The sequence below is a fragment of the Doryrhamphus excisus genome, linkage group LG14, assembly GCF_037039965.1.
Source record: "Doryrhamphus excisus strain RoL-2023G ecotype Guam linkage group LG14, RoL_Dexc_Guam_v1.1, whole genome shotgun sequence".
Lineage (NCBI taxonomy): Eukaryota > Metazoa > Chordata > Actinopteri > Syngnathiformes > Syngnathidae > Doryrhamphus > Doryrhamphus excisus.
This window is the reverse complement of record NC_136370.1, coordinates 9,177,367-9,196,620: the sequence shown is the minus strand read 5'-3', so window position 1 is coordinate 9,196,620 and position 19,254 is coordinate 9,177,367. Positions and strand designations below refer to the sequence as shown.

Below are 19,254 nucleotides of genomic sequence, written 5' to 3'. Positions count from 1 at the left end.
ACAGGGCCCTGCTGACCTTCCTTGCCCCCCCCGGGTGCTAGAAACACTGGACAGGCTGCCATGGTCAGTCTCTGTGTTTACAGACATTTTCACAGCAGAGACCAAAGCAGTCACTTCCAATTCTCTGCAGTTTCACCACTGATGAGACACAAAACTGAGCTCAGGTCAGAGATTCGGTTCTGAGATGCTTGACACCGGCTTGAGTCCACCGTCTCGGGTTTCTCCAGCGGTAGTGAGCATTCGGCGTCCTACTACTGTTGACTTTCCGGCCGGCTGCTATGTCTAAATAAACAGTGCTGAGGTTTAGGCTAGCTCTCCCATATACGCTGTCACTACTCCTCACTCTTATCTGATGCAAGTCCCAGAGACAGGACGACTCTTACAACACACACAGACATATAATCCTCCCCGCTGGTGTCGTTATACAAAGCTCCTGTCAATTTGGTAACATTTGTTAAAAGTCTGTGAGCGATTTAAGGAGGGATTCCATGTGAACAAGTTTTCTTGAGTCTTGCACTTTGACTTGGAAGCCCCCACACAGTCAGCACTAATGGAAAACAGATATCCTCCCCTTGGAGAACCATTCAGGCTAATTGTGTTATTTCAATACAAAAAGTTTAAATGAAATATAAAAGGTAATGCTAACATAATTGTATTCCATGTCATAACCCGGGTGACCAAAACAATAAATAATTGGATCTGCACTGTTATTGATTGAAAATAACATTCATGGATTTAGTATTCATTGTTTGCAAACGTGCCAATAAAGCCAGTAAAGACAAATATTACCATCTTATTTTTTTATAATGCAAAGCCAGCCTTAGTGAATAAGTTATTCTTGAATTAAGAAGAAGGGATGGAGGGAGAGAAGAAAGCACATGGCTGATCTCTGAGGAATGCTACAAGCAGACACACATTGGAGTGACCATGAAGAGCATTATGGGGCCCACGTCCACATCGGCCCACTGCCCTGGTAATCTGGCCTATCCTCTTAAAAAGTGGAATTGATTGAAAGAATTGATCTTCTCTAGGTTGGCAGACATAGCCCCAATAATTACCTGACGTAAATCTCTGCAATCACATACGAAATGTCAGGATCTCCTCGCTCCTGCTCTCCCCGCTCAGCTGCTCGTCCTCAGTGGCCTCTTTGGGGCTCAGCCGACACATGTTCTTCCTGATAAAGAGAGGATTGAGATGAGAGAGAGGGGGAGAAAAAAAAAACTTTATCATACGGAATCCGGCAGCTGTGGATGAAATAGTAAAAACGTCTGCGTATGAGAGAAAATCTAGTTTTTTTGACAATTTGACGGACTCAAAGCAGCTATTAAGTTGTCATCACAATATGTCAAAGTTGAAAAGTTGTGTATTTCCGAGCACCATTTCATAGCTTTAAAGTATAAATGGCACCTGACAAATTAATGTTGGCTAAAGTGGTAACAATATCCACTAAATTCAGCCAGATGACGCTCCTCTACTTTAAATGCTAATGGATGACAGCACATCAGCAAGTATTCTAGCCTATTCAATTGTTGCCTCAAAATCCAAAATAGTTCAAAATGTTACAAACATTTTAGTTCCAAGTTAGAGCAGTGCATTGCAAGTACAGTCGCCTCTCGCCACATTGCAGTTAAAAAAATAAAATAAAACATGAATAAATCATGCTGCTTTGTGGTTCAGTTGCAGCTATTATTAGTGAAAAGTGAAAATATATGCATATTTACGAAAAAGTAACATTTTCTGCCTACATTTTTCAGCATAAAAATAAATAAATTAGCTAAAATACAAATAAAAGGCATTCAAAAGACATTCAAAGATTATGACATATAACTAGCACTGGTACTAGTACTAGTCAGGCCAAATAAGCTGTTAGCTTTGAGCACCCATTCACTACGCCAAGTGATCATAGATCTCTGCGGAGATATGAAGGAGGAGATGCTGCGTAGCGGGAGTGAACAGCAAAGAAGACGGTATAAAGGTATAGAGACGGTATCAACCATGTTTACCGTCTGTCGCCATGGGGAATGTGAGATGGAAGCACTAATCAGCTAAATTGGGGGTCAGCAACCCATGGCTCCAGAGCCACATGTGGCTCTTCAGCCTCTTTATAGTGGCTCTCTTTGCAATGCTTGAATATTTTTTAACACCCGAGTGGAAAAATGCACGTCTTTGTAATGAGTTTTTAAAAAATCCAACTTTCTGTGAGACCATGAATGCATCCTGGCCGGGTTCTGACTCGTGATTGAATGAGCGCGAGGATGAACAGACAGGATGCTATTCAGTTCTCGCTCACAAGGTAAACATGGAGGAAAAAAGTCATACTTTCCCAGAGCTATTTGACATTTCTCACAAATAAATTAGAGATCATTTAGAAAAACAGCAGCATGAGAACGTGTTTGCGCCAGACTAAACAAATCAGGTAAGTTTACAGTAATTGACACATACATTTGTGTAAGTTTATCTCCAATACGAGCAAGAGTACTCCATCCACGTCTTTTCTTATCTGAACTACTTTGATATCCCAAAGTTCCCTCCAAATTTAACGTCCAAAGTCAGGCTGTCAATTTACTGTGCTACACATTTTTTCAGACGTCAGGTAGTGAGGTTTCACCAAGATGATACCATGATAACCGTACTCGTTGGCATCCCTTACACATGCACACTCGCTATACTTCTATTTCTTCTATTCTCTTAGACTTTAGAAGGTCTTCTTTTAAACCTGTGTTTTGTGGCTCCAGGCTATTTTTCTTTAGCGGGCAAGAGGGGGAAATGGCTCTTTTCATAGTAAAGGTTGCCGACTTCTGGGCTATATATATATTCAACCTAAACGCATTGGGATATGAGTTTTGGTCCATATCGCCAAGCCTTGATTGAGCATTACATAATTGTAGCACAGCCACTGAGTATGCACAGCATGTCATAGAGGTCCAAAAAGCAGCTGCAACGATGGGAGGGTGAAGGATTAGGGCCAGAGCCTTGTTCAGATGGGGCATTTCCATGACAGTGAGCTGCACCACAGCTTAACAGCCCGCCCCTGTTTATGCTTTTTGGAGGAGAAGCCGGATTCCCTCCCTGTGACAGATGGCCTTTCAGCCACAAAGTGCAGTGTTTAGACTTAACTTGCTCTGGGGCAAGACTGCAAAGCTCTGATGACACAGCATTCGGCAAACAACTCCCACATACAGAGGTGGTGGTCACAGAAAGCATACTGGCTGACCCGCAGAGTAACCAAATGGCCAAGGAAGGGTGGTTGGGGGATGGGGTGTACACACCATAGATAATGATGGGCTTGGAAACCAAAGAAGTGGCTTGGCTTGAAGACACGCAACACAACTCAATTTAGATTCAATCCAGTGCAATCTTGAACATTTGCTTACTTCAGACAAAAACCACCAAGACTGAATCAATACAGTCTGAAAAAATAAAGCATCAGGTCTGCTTTTAATTAAGCGGATTGTTAAATTTGGTCAGCTGAAGTGTAAAGAGATTTCTTTATAGGCAGGCGAGGCAAAGCAGCCGATTTTGCATTAGAGGGTAAACAGTGAGTGAAAAGGACCAGCTGCTGGAGAGAATTAGCCCAGTCTCATCTGATCCAACACAAACCTAGTGCTGCTTATGCTCGGAAAAAAAATCTGTCCTGACCCAGTCTGACCCTTCATACAAAGCCAGAGAGGCCCTGGGGGCAGTGAATTAATTGCAGCCCACTAAGCCTGATGCACCATATCTTAAATAGGAATGAGTTGCAGGCTCAGGAGAGCTGCAGACCGGACGAAAAAAGGCCTAAAAAAGGAAATGTGTTTAAATTGTGCGCAGAAAACAAACACGAGGGGAATGTTTTTTCTCCTAAGGCTATCCCAGAAAATGTACTTCATACGGTAGTACACTCACACACAGGTACAGACATAGAGAGAGACCTCAAAAGTCAAACACAATGTTTTCTCTGGCTCTGGTTGACCTCTGATTTAGTCTTATTTGGAAACAGTTTTTTTTCTTGTACTTGGAATAAATTCTGTTGTTCTTACACAGATTACAGAACACAATTTAACTGTCCACAAGAAAACATTTTCAGGTCAAAACAGGATGCATCGAGCTACAGATGACGTGTGACACACTTGCCCTCTGCAACCACTCCGTGGGTGCATGTCAGTCTTAACACTTGCCCAGTTTGGCTGTCTAATGAGCGTTTCTGCTACGCTTGTGATTGTGATTACAGCAGCGGATGCGATGGAGGGACCCAGCAGAGGCAGGCAAACCTGCTTTTCATTTACATTTTTTAGTTAATAATGTGAGAAGACTAGATATAAATGCATTGTGAAATACAAAATGTGAGTTGTGCGTACCAGCAAATAACAGCCTTTTTCAGTTTAATTGTTGTTTCAATGAATTGCTTTTTCAAAGTGCTTTTTGTTACACTCCCCCTTAGGATCCAAATCATGAGGATTCAAATGTGCAAAGGGTCTATTCTAGCTATTTTTCAACTGGTTTTGAAAGTCTGTAGTTCAACTTTTGTCTCGTGAGACCACAGAGTATTTTCCCAAAGGTCTTGGGGATCATCAAGATGTTTTCTGGCAAAACTGAGACAATTCTAATGTTCTTAATGTTCAGCAGTGGATTTCCTCTTGGAACTGCCATGCAGGGCGTTTTTGCCCAGTGTCTTTTTTATTGTGGAGTCATGAACACTAACCTTAACTGAGGCAAGTGAGGCCTGCAGTTCTTTGGATATTGTTGTGGGGTCGTTTGTGACTTCTTGGATGAGTCATTGCTGCGCTCTTGGTGTCATTTTGGTTACCTGGCCACTCCTTGGAAGGCCCACCACTGTGGTTTGCTTTAGAAACTTTTCCTGACTGATAGAGTTCACTTAGTCTCCACATTGGACCATGTAGACCTGGAATTGTTTTTTCTCCCTTTATAAGAAAAAGATTCACTTCACATGTTCAGTTTTGTCTTCATTGATTATCCACAATAAAGCAAAACACACAAAAGTAAATTTTTGAATGGCAATATTCAAACTCAGAAGTTTCGTGTAACTTTCAAGGTGTACTTTGCCCCAAATCCTGGTAAAATTATAAGACATGAAGGTTCCACAGTGTATATCAATGGAAGAACAGTCTTTGTAAAAACTTTAAGGAAGAAAATAGTGCAAACTTCATATAGCAGCCATGTCTCAATGAAACATCTAACACTGATTTGGAGTCTGGAGGCGTTATTCTATATAGCACCGCTGGAAACCACCTAAATTGGCCTCTCACACCATATAGATTTTCCATCACAGAGCAGCATCTAAACAAGACGCAGAACGGAGTGAGCAAGATAAAAGAAGGAGTAGAGCATTGGTCAGCCTGATGGCTGACCTCATTGTCTTCCTTGAGCAAAATACATACTGAGATTAACAGACTTGATAACAGCGATGCTGATAGGATGCTTGATCAGTGCAATCCTGGATTCACTTTCCAAAGAAAGTGAATGGTGTGAAATGAAACCAACATCAATTAGGCTGTTTTCACACAAACTCTGGTGCGATTGCTGTGATAGCGCAGTTGAAGTGTAACGTAATGTGTCAGGTTGGGAAGTGGAATGGTGACTTGGAAATTCTACACCCAATGATAAAAATGCAATTGTCAAAACAATTGCATGCACCTTTCGGCATGTGGTGGGAATAGTCCTCAGCAGCAGGCACTGGGAGGCTTGTGAATGGAAAGTGGGACTCAAACGATGACAATCTTTTTCAATCTGCAAGAGAACTACACCTTGGGATGAAAATGTATTTGAAATGTATTTCCCAGGGAGACAACCCCATCCATACGAAGAAGCCACACAGAACTGGTTCATACACAACAAAGTAAGAAGCCAAGATCTCAATCCAATCGAGAATTTGTAGGTGGACTTGAAAACCCGATGCAAGAGCTACCTGACAGGGTTTGAGCTGTTTTGCAAGGAGGAATGGGAGGAAATGCAGTGTCCAAATGCGCCACTCTGATTGAGATATATCCACACAAAATCAATGCTGTGATTTCAGCAAAAGGTGTACAGACCTGAAAGGGGTGCATACTGCAGTCATTTTCTTTACCATATTGTTGACATGTTCTCTGAAAGTAGTGACAATTTAAAATTGAGCTACACTCAAAACATTATTTGCAGTGTTCAATCACTGCCACATTATAAGACCATGTATATGCCAAATAAAACCCGGCAACTCATGTCGGTAGACACCACATGATTTTCAGTTATCAATACACAATTTTTATTCACATGGGGTAATTTGGCCTGATAACTTTAACCTAGCGCCTTGCTTTGCAGCTGGTGCGTGTTTGAAGCAGAAGACATTCAAGCCATTTCTGATGTTAATTAACATATGTGATGGCGACGGACCGAACAGGTGAGAATCATCATTGGACTTCCAATAGTCCTACACTTCATAAATATTATCTGTGTAGCATATTTTGAAAACATCAATACCGATGTCCACTGAAAATAATTTTACAGAATGCAATTACAGTTACTATCAGAACCCACTCAAATGAAACCATGATATTCCTGTTAGATTTGTGTGTCCTTTGCCCACTTCCAATATCCAGGATAAAGTCATTAATTACAAAAAGACAAGATTCTTGTTCTTTAATGGCTATACCTCAATAACGTAACAATTACAACCATGAAATGTCCAACAATTTCAAAATATATGTAGAATGGAAGATGCTTGTAAAGCTCTCTGCAGGTTCAGAGAACATGTCATATTTGTAATTAATTGACACAAATTTGTAAAAACAATTTTAATTTGTTTTTACTTTGACCTGAAAGGAGCTTTTTAAAAAAACAAAATATTTGGAAAACTAGGCTGAATCCATTAAAATATGCGATCATGATTAATCACATTTTGTCCATAGTTACCTCACAATTAATCACTTTTAATCGCAGATAGAAATAGGTTTAGGTAAGTAGGGGGAATTTCCTTGTGGTAAACAATTACAAGACAATGTGCAACTACAACAATAATTACCTAAAATCTTATGTAATAGGATATCAATTTCGGAACTATGGGCCATTATTCAAAACAATACAGTCAGCAAGCAGATTATTATATTCTGCATGTTATATTAAGCATATTATGTATTACTATTTTGTCATTAACGTGTTAACTTTGACAGCCTGAACAATAACAAACCAATTTTGCCCATGTTGTTTATTCACATTTCTTTCGGCTTTTTTCTTGTGCCCATAGTTGACCACTAAGAATTTTTTACCGGAACCACATCAAGTTTTGTAGGTTTCCAAATATATGAACAGATTCTGACCAGATTCTGACCGAAGTGTGAAGGCAATACTGGTGCTTGTTATGAACCATTTAGACATATGAAGTAAACAGGTGCTCTTGAATAGCGACATACTGAAGACATGTACTGTAATTGTGGTGGCAACATGGGAAACAAGAAAATGTCATGTCAGTAGGGGATCAATAACACCTGACGAGGAATTTTAAAAGATGCTATCTGTCTGCCTGCTGGTGGCAATAAATGGAAGATTAACCTTTGTGTTCCTTCTAGTCTTGGGAAGTACCCTGAAGGGCATGCGGGACTATTTACTAATCAAAAAAAGTTGCTTTTTCGATACAGAAAGACGAAAGAATGGCTTAGCGGCTCTGCACGAGACCCTGAAAGTTATTGACTTCTTTCCCCCTGTCACCCCTCCGATATGAGCATCATAAATGTGAAAGATGAACACTTCGTAGCCAAGTATTATATGTCACTTGCAATGGCTCCAGAGGTGTGCATAGACACAGACTGGTTTATTAAAAATAAACACCATATATTATCGCTGTGCTGCTGCACAAATATAATAATTCCTGTTGCCGTGCATAGAAATGTAGAAAATGCAGTCACATGGCATGAGACGGATGGTGTTGTCGTTTGGGAGACTCTGCTCGGCTGGCTGCATGGCTATATGTCCTTTGTGAACCACGGGGAAAACAAGAGCTCCTTTTCTCCTTCAGAAGCATGATCCTCTTTCACCCCACACCTTTGAGCTGGGAGCCAAGGTTTTCAATGGCTGCGACCCCCATGACCTCTGAGCTAGCTCCCACTGGCCTCCAACCGTCCAGCTGTTCATCCGACGACGGCGAGGCATTGCCTACTAAACCCTTCTTTCCAGAGGCGAAGAGGAGCAGCACCCCTCTGCGTCTAAGAAGTGACCCCCAACCCCCCAGGCTAAGGCCACAACACCACACGCATATAACTAGTGTTTCCCATGTGAGCGTTAGAGCATGGCAGGAGGAAGCAAAAAGAAAAACATTAAAAAAGTGACATACAAAAGAAGGGAACACTACAGAAACATTTAAAGCAACAATATTGTAATGATGGCTGTAATTGAGTCAGAAATCACTCCAGGGTGTCGGGTCAAATATGAAGCCCTGTAAAAAAACACTTCGAACAACGCTGCATGGTTTGATATCCATGCTGTGATCATGCATTAACACGCACACTGATGACAACATGTAATAGTTCTGGTGTCTTCCAGTATATTTGGGTGATTTAAAACACTACCAAAACTTTTCCCGGAGCATTGATACACATACTTATGCTATTTCTGTCAACAACAACAACAGCGGCGGCAACAACACTTATGATGTCCACTATCATTGGGGTGGCTGTGTCTTCCAGCACAAGACGTGTGCTGCAGTCCTCAGGTAAAAAATGCTGATGGCAAGTGAACATCTTGTCGTGCTAGCATGGATATCAAACGATGCGACATTGTTAGAGGTTGTTGGCTTCATGTACTTCAATTACAGTATTGTAAGCTAGCTCAAATTATTTAAATGCACAGATGTATGAGTTCATGGTTCACATAATGACTGTGAATCATAACATTCCAAAAAAGTGCAGTTCCCCTTTAAAGCAAGCAGAGGCTGGTTCAACAAGAATAGGCATACACAGCCATGGTCCACTACAGCTAAAAATTGTGTTAAATGTTCATTTCACCATTTCATGTCATGTTTGTAGCATTTTTGTTAATTAAAACTGTACTGTGTTTACCATTACTCTCTACACAATTATATTTGCCCCATGAGCACAGTGACAGTAAGAAAAAACAAGGGGATTGCCCTCCAAATGTAATCTCCTCACTGTAAAACGAGGAAAAATCGATGTTAATTTTAATTTCTCCATATTGAGTTGTGTGCTGGACCAGTCCAGGGTGTACCCTGCATCTCGCCTGAAGACAGCTGGGATGGGCTCCAGCATACCCGCGACCCTAGTGAGGAGAATCGGCAGAGAAAATTGATGGATGGATCGTTCGATGCGTGTGAAAAAAGTATTGGTTTATCGTCCGGAATTTACAGTAATGATGCAAATTTCTTTCTGACTGTTCTGAACTCCTGCTTTCATGCTGATTCATGCTTTGTATCAAACAGAATAAGACAGCCTTCATGGATGTACAGTAGATGACTTTCCCATAGCTGTCGAGTTGTTCTTCTTCCGACTACAAACTAGTTGAAACTGAATCAAGAACGCCTCTGCTGGGTGCAGCCAATTAGTGCACTCCATTTTGCTTCCACAATTGCTTAAATTGATCAGCAATCTGTTTAACACAATCAAAATAACGCATAACAATCAACAAATGGATTATAATACTCATCTTTTGTAGTAAGCGAAAGTCTGAATCCCGAGTAGCAGACAGAGGTGCAATAGAAGAGCTTACCTCCCTTTCTGCATGCATGTCAAGCTGGGGTGACAGGACAATATTCCCTTCGCTCAAACTGCGAACTGGATGAGAGCGCCAATCTTTTGCCTCTCACAAAACATGGCTATCCATCTGAGGCACACCACACTACCAGTCCATATTGCTTTGTTTGTTTACCTACAGAAAGAGCATCGCCTCAGGCCTCTCGCTCATTAAAGCGACTAAACAAAGACAACAGCAACTGGAGAACGCGTTCAAAAGCGCCTATAATTTCACATGTTTGTGTGTGTCGTCTGCGTTCAGCCACTGAGGACGATCCGCTGACAATGAAATGCGAAGATGTGCCTTCACCTTCAGACACAGCTTAACATTGCCCTGGGCGCTAAACCTTGGAATGGATTCCAAAGAGCCCAGTTATCATTTTCTGGTGTGTGTGTGTGTGAGTTTTTCATAAAGCACTCCAGCTGCATTCTTTATCATGTTGCATTGTACACAAAATATTTGTAAATTACATTCTGTCTGTCAAAAGCTCCATAAGGGGATGGATGACTCATTGAAGTTGTGACAATATTAGAGCACATTTCCATACTTTTTCCCCAGGACTCATAACTGAATGATTTGCTGGTTTTCACCATTGAATAACGGCAGATTTGAATATGAATGTGTGTGTGAAATTGTGTTGTATATGGTTTTGCATATGGTTCTTATGTCTGGAAGCGGTGTGTGTGTGTTCAATGCACATTCGCCTGATTGGTTGGCAGGATGTTGGCAGGTTTGTGGTACCCTGCTGGGACCAACCGGGCCCAAGCAGCCTGGTGGAAGGGACAATCTGTAGCTTGTACACACTCACACACACACACACACACACACACACACACACAGCAGCTGCTCCTTCTGCAGCTGCTGCTGTCGCCCAAACCAGAACTCCCAGTTCCAAGAGAAGGGGAGGAGGAACAGGGGTGAAGAAGGGGGGAAAAAAAGGAAGACCCGTAGAAATGGGAAGGAGAAAACCGTCAAAATACATTTGAAAAGATATGAAGAGGAGGTGACAAATGGGAAACGAAGAAGGTAAAGGAAGTGAAAGAAAAGAACACTTAAAAGGGTTAAAGGGGAAGGATTTCTGAGACCTACTGAGACCTATGGTCATCATCATCCACCTTTACTTACAGTACAATGTACAAGAAAGTAACTTTTTAACATTAAATGTTATACAAGTGTACAAGTTAACTACTGGATGATATAACTATATAATTGTAATAAAACTGTTAATTCTCACCAATACATAACTGACCAATTTTTACCAGTAACTCAGAAATGGCTTTACCTTGGCTTTTCTAATGGGATGTTTACACAATTAAACAAGATGTGGAAAACAGGGCAAGTGTGTTCTGTGCGTGTTGACAATGTCTGTTCATGGTTAAGACAAGCTGGGTTAATAAACATAACTCTTGTCTTTTTTCAACTCATAACCTGTATGTCATCAGTGGGCATTGTAAAATGCTTCTCACAGGGTCAGGAGATTGGGAAGGAAATGGGTTTGAATCTTGAATCTCCGCTTGGGCATCTATGTGTGGAGATTGCGGTTTCCTCACAGATTCAAAAAACTTGAATGGTTGTTTGTCTATATAGGCCCTGTGATTGGCTGGCAACCAGTCCTGGGTGTATGACACCTTTCGCCTCAAGTCAGCTGGGATAGGCTCCAGCATACTCCCGCCACCCCAATGAGGATAAGCGGCATAGAAAATGGATGGATGGAGTTTCATGGCTTGACAAAGACCCAAGCTTCAATGACTCTCGGGTCGTCAAAGTCTTATGTGGTGAAATCGCAAAAAAGCCAAACAAAAAGCAAATACGGTTGTGGAATTGATCCTTTAAATGCACCATATAGCATCACCTTGCAGTATTTGCTGTCTCCCTCTCGATTAAAACGAATTATTACCACACCATTTGACATCAAACATGTTGTACTCCTTTTATTGAACTGATGTGTCTTAAGGTGGCAGTCCACTAACATAGTATAAGTCCAATTAGCAAAGTAATTAGTTAATTAATATGAAGGACCCTGAAAGCCCATTTTATGAACCAACCAGCAGATTTTGAAGGCTTTACTGAATAGAGTTAACCTAACTATGTCTCTAAAAATCATTTTACATATTTATTGAATGACTGCAATTGGTCAAAGTTTATGTATTTACAGCAAAAAGCAGGACTTGGAGGCTTCAAGTACAAGCTGTCCTGCATGGCCTCATAGCCACAGGCAGTTTCACGGCACAGAAGAGTGCTTACATCATCATATGCAACCCAGGCTTCCTGCAGAGGGCACTGCTAATAGCAGAAACACTCAAGCGGAGGAGGCACGCAACCGGCCCAGCAAGAACTGGGAAAGGCGATCCGACACGACCAGGATTTCTGATATTCTTGGCTGCGGTTCAGTAAGGTCATTTGAAAAGTGTTGGCACACAGAACAGCTTTCTGGAGCAACTATGTGCGGGCTGCTAGGGGCCATTCATTGTTAGAAAAAGTTTGCTTGTCAGGCGGGATGAACTTTTATGGGGGAATCTCTCACTAATATAATTTAAAGTGTTTTTCTGTGACTTACAGTGAATGTGATATCAAGTCCTTGCTGGCACTGGAAGAAATTGGAAGTCTGGAAGTCTTGCTGTATTCTTCAATTCCAGCTCTACTTTAAGAGGTCTGTTTACTTACAACAGTGGCGCTCAGTTATTCTCTGTCATTCGCCCCCAGGGGACATAAATGTTGGCATGCCCCCCTGATATGAAATACTATTGAGAAACTGATAATATCTATTTATTTGTCTGTAATGTACAGACTGAACTCGAAACTGAAACTAGGAAAAAGCAACAAAGTGGAGAGATGTGAAGCATATGAGTGTATTCAAGAGTCAGATTTCATGCTGAGCACGATAAATTTGTAAATGTTGGCAGTAAAGTTAAAAGCAGTCCCTGCCTCTCATGACCCCCAGACAAGCACTGTAAGTAGGTCCATCTTTAATGCAAAACAGATAAACACAATCTTGATTCACCATTTTGCAGCCTGAACCTATTTGCTCTAAAAATGGAATATCTGCACTTTCACGTTAAGTCTTATAATTTTAATTGTATTTCATTCATTTATATAGCACCGGGTCACAATATAAGTAATTCACGGATAGCTTTTATATAGAACAGGTCTACACCTTGTCCTTTTATTTGACCAACTACATAGCTTTATGTTATTTCTTGTATTTACAGACAAAGCCATGTAATGTGACACACTGAAGCAACGGAACGCATGCGCACAAGGTCTGTCTTCTGCTTAAACGTCTTGTTAAGACTGACGACGAAATAGAATTACTCTAGAGCAGGGGTCAGCAACCCACGGCTCCAGAGCTGCATATGGCTCTTCAGCCTCTTTGTTGTGGCTCCCTTCGCAATGCTCAATATTTTTTTAACACCCGAATAAAGAATAAAGAAAATCTTTGTAATGAGTTTTGAAAAAAATCTGACTTTCTGTGAGACCGTATACTAGCAAGAATACTTGATCAACTCCGCTTTGATACCCCAAAATTCCCTCCAAACCCGGTAGTCAATCAAAATCTTGGGAGACTCATAATTCGCTGTGGATGTGAGAACGTCAATACACATTTCTTCAGGCATCAAGTATTGAGGTTTAACCAAGATGCACACTGCACTTCTATTTGCTGTATTCTGCTGTTAAAACTTGTTAAAATTAAGAAAAATTCAAACTGTTGAAAGTTTATAAGATATTGTTTTTTTTAATTATGTTTCTTGAGCGAGGGGGTGAAATGGCTCTTTTGATAGTAAATGTTGCCGAACCCTGCTCTAGAGCAGGGGTGGGCAAACTTTTTGACTCGCGGGCCGCATTGATATGACAAAATTTAGGGGGGCAGACTATATATTTTACACGTAACAGTCCACCTGGTATTATTGTATCTGTAAAATTGTCATGCAATCTGCTATTATTATTTATTATTTTATATTTATATTTAAATATTTTAAAAATAATAAAATATTATAATAATTACAATAAAATTAAAATAAGAATTATTATATTATTATTATGTAAAATATGCAAATATAACAATAATATTATATATGATTAGTATAATAATTATAATAATCATAGTAGTTCTAATAATAATTATAATAATCTAATAATAATAATAATTATTATTATTCTTATTATGTGCTTGTGTCCCTTTTTTCAGGAGCACTTTGTAAACAACAGACCATGTCAAAAAACGAAATTGATAAAACCATCAAAAGGTTGGCTCAGGCCATGATGCCAGGTTGTATGTTGCGTTTAAATGAAATACTTTGGAAAGATTGGGCGGGCCGTATTCAAACACTTGACGGGCCGGATGTGGCCCCCGGGCCGTAGTTTGCCCACCCCTGCTCTAGAGTATAAAATAAAAAATAATATAGTCATGCCATTCCGATATCCATCCATCCATTTTGTATGCCGCCCATCCTCAATAGGGTCGCAGGTATGCTGGAGCCTAACCCAGCTGACTTCGGGCGATAGGCATGGTACACCCTAGATTGGTCGGCCATTCCGATGTCATATTGGCTTTTCAGCAGCAGTACACAACCGCTCACTTCTGGTCATGTGAGGGCCATGGGGCTGAAAGTAGCAGTTTGCTTTGCAAGCCAGTGTTACCAGATTTTCCCACTCTGGGAGCCATTTGGATGGATCGTGTGGATGAAAGGCCGTAATGATAAAATGCTTTCAACCTGAAAACATTCCCATGTGGACAGCCCAAGAGGCAAAACTGAGCTCCAAATACTGTGCTAGTGTGGTTGATTTGGTCAAATGTCAAGTCTATCATCCTAACTCTGGTGAGCACCAAACAACAACAAATGTCCATTTTAACAATTTGAACCAAGTCCAACTGGTCTTGGTCTGCTGGCATTTATACTTAACCAAAGGAACTGCACTGCTCATGCAATTGTGGCCGAGTTAATTTGAACTGAACCAAATTTGACAAGTGTGAATACAGTCGACCAGAGTCCACCCAATAAAAAAACGATTTGTTTAAGGCATGGTAGCTACGGCACACAGCTGCGTTGTCAATGTGTCAGATTTATCTCGCCCTGCATTGTGAGCGTGATGACATCAAATCACATAGCAAATGCCTTAGCAACAGAGGAGAGCTCGGTAGGACTACATTCTTCTCATGACTCACATTAACTACTCTTGCAACCGTATCTTTGTGTGACTGCATGCCTCTCGTTTTTTTTTTTTTTTTTTTTTTGCAGGGTACACGTACAAGACGTGGGTAGCCAGCTGCAGAGCCATACAGGATGCTGATTGGAAGTGAGTGTTGAGCGCTCTGGACAATTATGGAATCATTACTGCCGCCGTGCCAGAGGCAAAATATGAACACTGTGCCATTTGTCAAACAAGCACAGTGTTCCAATCAAGCTCTTATTTGTGTGTGTGTGTGTGTATGATGGGCTTTGTATGTGTGTGTGTATGCGTGGCGGAGATCCTTGGCATTCTGGCAGAAGACCCGGAATGTCAGTCAGAATGTCTATGCACACATGTTTGCGTGGGGGAATGGATGACCCTACCCAATATTTTGTGTGGGTATATTTATAAATATGTGTAGCTGTGTCCAAATGGACAACCGTCTGTCGTCTGCAATGTGTGTGCTGGAAGAGCGTCAGGAATGCCCTGCCTACTTGCAACTGTCTAAACATGTCCCCGTCCCCGTCCCCCATCCCCTGTCTCTTTGCTGCCTTCAACGGAGAGATAACTTAGCATGAGTTATTCATTTTTTGTTATTTTTCATTGTGCTGTGATCCCACGTGGGAATGTCCTTCAGTGGCCTCTTTTCGACAAGAAAGGTGTGTGTCAAAGTGTACAAACATATCAGTGTGGGAGGCTCCAGTTGGACGATAAGAACAGAAGGATGAGGGGTGGAGAAATGAAAGAAAACACTTCCCGCTCCTCTTCTTTTTTTCCTCTGCCTTTTAGCCTAAAGAAGCAACAGTAATCCATCTCCCTGTTTTGGGATGGTGTGCTAACAGGCGGCATAAATATTTTAGGTGGATTTAATTAATTGATTCAGTGAGTGATAATAGCAGGGAATATTTATATCACAGGTGTGTTTTCTCTCATGGTTTGGAAGCGCCGATGGCAAAGTCAAGGGGGCGTGCACCTTCAGTATACAAAGTGTTTGAGGATTTGGAATAAGCACAACAATACATTAAAACAGTTTAATGGGGATGTAAAGAGTTTACGGTGTAGCCTCTAAAAGTGAAATGGAGGCATTCAAACTGTCATCCGATATGAAGTCATACCAGACCAGACATCAGGAAGTCAATTCAGTGAGCATCAAAAGATGACTTGCAGTTTGCTTTTTCAAACACACCATCTTGCCTGATGTCAGTATATTGTGCACACACACACAAAATTACAATCCAATAATAATATGTAAAAATTCATACCTTTATGACTAATTTATTAAATAATACTTTTGCGAGAAGGTTTTGGTAGAACCTTCTACCATCCGAACCATCTCAGTCTGGCCTCCCTGACTTTATATTCAAGGCCTCTAACATGCAATGTCCCTCTGATGTACTCCTTTCTTATCCTATCCATCCTGGTCACTCCCAATGAGAACCTCAGCATCCTCATCTCTGCTACCTCCAGTTCTGCTTCCTGACTTTTCCTCAGTGGCACTGTCTGTAGACCAAACAACATGGCTGGTCTCACCACAGTGTGGATACATTTCCTTTCATTTTCGCTGAAACTCTTCTATTACGTGATGTGCCTGACACTTTTCTTCACCCGTTCCATCCAGATGATTATTGTGTGTTATGTTTTGTGTAAGTTGTACATCTGTGAATAAATGTGGTTTCTTTACATTGTTTAAATGTTTATGTATTCCAAAAAAACAATATTCTGTGGGTCTTGAAAGTTCAGCAAAAAAAGCAATATGAAGATCTCTTCTCTGAAAATGGCTGTCAGTGAAAAAGTTAATAAGCTGACATTTTTTAACCACTATAGCTAGTGTGTTTCAGTGATTGTGATCTGCACATTTAAACACATGCACAAGGCGGGAGTACAAAGTGATACGACAGCAGACGGCAAATAACGCTGAGCGATTTATGAAGTCTGATTTTTTCAAGTAGGCATGTTTGTGATGCAAATGTATTATGCTTTTGAATGCATATTGTTTTGAGAAGCCAAACTCTTTACTTAACTGTCTCCTGCAACTAGCTGGAACTACTTTCCTCAGCACCGAAATCCGACCAGAACTCGGCTCAGGACATGAAGTCGGGAGTGAGTTGCTGTTGACAGACTTCACTGCTTGGGTGTCAAAAAATCCGAACTCTTCCTTTAAGTGAAATATGAGGATTGTAAGTGCACAAAGGATTAGTGTGAGAAACATCGATCACTGATAATATGCAGAAAGTGCTCATGTATCTTGTTACTGTCACCGCAATGTTCATTCTCTCGCCGCTCAATTGCGCCTGTTTCTCGATTTAGAACAATACAAATACACACATGTCGTCCTGCTTAGGAGAAAATCCCTGCTTGACAGAGCAGGTTGAGATTCCCCCAGACAAAAACAAACCATTAGTATTAGTCAAAAGTGATCAAAGCCAAAGCCCAACAGAACAGGCTTTGGTGTTGCAGGCCTAATAGCCTGCTGCTAAGGGAAGGCAGACACCAGCATGGACATACTACACAAGGACAATCTTGTCTTGATGTCAGGTTTGATTTGAAAAAAACAGGGTAGAAGGTCATGCAGGATAACAAAGGAAAGAAAAAGTTGAGAAAACAAAGTTGAAAAGAGTGAATTTGATTAGTATGAAAGTGCGATGGCTTGGTTGTATAGAAGAAGGCAAACAATAAGACCGCCTGTCCCCTTGTGACACACACTGGCAAACAGTTCAGAGTGAGCCAGCGTCTCTCCTGCTCAAAGCCTGTAGAGCTGCCCTGGACGAATCAACATGATTCAAAAGCAGCGATCTTCCCTGGAGCATATGAGTAGGGGTGTGTTCCTGTGGGTTTACCCCCACTGGTGCTGCGCCGATCGATCCCAAAAACAGCATTTCAAAGGCTTAGAGAAACTATGAGGTCTTTCTCTTTCCAAGACTGGAACAAAACAGATTCTAATCCAGACAGCCCTGCAGTCACATGTGGCAAAAACATTACTCAAGGCTTAGAGGTCCCTCATCAGTAAAGTGTAGTAAAAAGAATATTATAAGTTGCTATACTATAACTTATGATATTCTACAAACACAGAATTAATAGAAAGATCCATAAGAAAGGCCAACACCTAGTTAAGTTTTAGATAGCGTGTAGAAAGGATGCCATATGCCTCACAACTGACCACAGTTGAACCTACACGCTGCAACTTACTTAGGACATGTGTTTTGGTCGTCAAAGCCATTAAAAGCTCATTACTGAGGGCAACAACACGGATTGTGAATCTTTCTGGGGCTTTAAAATAATTAATCAGGTGATTTTATCATGATGAACGCTGTAACAAGCGTGAAGAAGCTTCAGGGCTGAAATAAGTAACATCAATTTAAAGACGAATGGAACAACTAAGCACTGTGTTTCACATGTGCATTGTTAATGTCAGTTGTTCACTCATTAGAAACGGTATTGCATTCTTTACAGTGAAGAGTAATGGTGTCCTGACCTACAGGCTAGGAATCTGAACTCTCACCGCAGCTGCACATTGAGGCCGAGAGCCAGAATCTGCCATGGGTTCAAAGGTCGCCCATGATGTGACTTGATCCTACACAATCAATGAACACAAGGTCCTGGCCTTTGGAGACCGAGCTCTTAATGGAGCAGAAGGAGTGGACAAGCAGTAAGGACAAAAAAAGGGGAATGAGGTTGATGGCATAAACACTACAAAAGTTACAAAGTTGGTGTCTTGGAAACTGAAGCAAGATTCTGGGCATTTGTATGTGTATGTATGTTTGTGAACCGTTTTGTTTCCAGGTTGAAATAATCGGAAAATGTTCCTGTCTAATAATTATTAGAAAGAAGGACTGTGTGCACAACTTTATTTGGATTTTCTCAATGTAAAATTTATATATACAATACAGGTCCATTACTATATATACATACACTCTCACTAATGTTTGGTTAAATTGATACTTGACCACTTTCCTGGCAGAAATGCGAGCATTAATTTAAAATATTCTGTTTCCTTTTAAGCATAGTACAGAAATTACTAGGTTGGGCTTTGGGAAGGCCTGCTTTGTTCATACCAAGGCTAGTTTGGACAAAAACCGTTTCTAATATCTCAATCTTGGTATGACGGGGACCACGGTTTGCGCCGTAAATGGCTGCACGTAGCTGTGACTGGCTGCTGGCCACGCTGGGAACCCCTTCTTGCCGCTGATATTGTGTCTATGTGCGTAAACAATGTGTTTTACTTGTCTGCCAAATTGTATGCTGAGGTTTTTTTTACCAGTCCCATACTGTGGTACTTCATTTTAGTAGGTTAGTTTGGAGTTGTTTTTTTCCCCTCCCCGTTCCTTGTGTAGTTCCTCTTCTTACCCGTCCATCGCCCAATCATCCTGTCCTGTC

The 19,254-nt window shown here is 41.0% G+C and overlaps 1 long non-coding RNA gene across 2 annotated transcripts in view; it reads right to left on the bottom strand.

Moving 5' to 3' along the window:
- LOC144901701 (uncharacterized) overlaps nucleotides 1-19,254 on the bottom strand; it is a 147,576-nt gene that overhangs the window by 84,416 nt on the left and 43,906 nt on the right. For both annotated transcript variants that reach the window (XR_013629762.1, XR_013629763.1), the window contains exon 2: nucleotides 1,059-1,174. This is a non-coding gene — a long non-coding RNA (uncharacterized LOC144901701). The remainder of the gene's footprint in view (nucleotides 1-1,058; nucleotides 1,175-19,254) is intronic.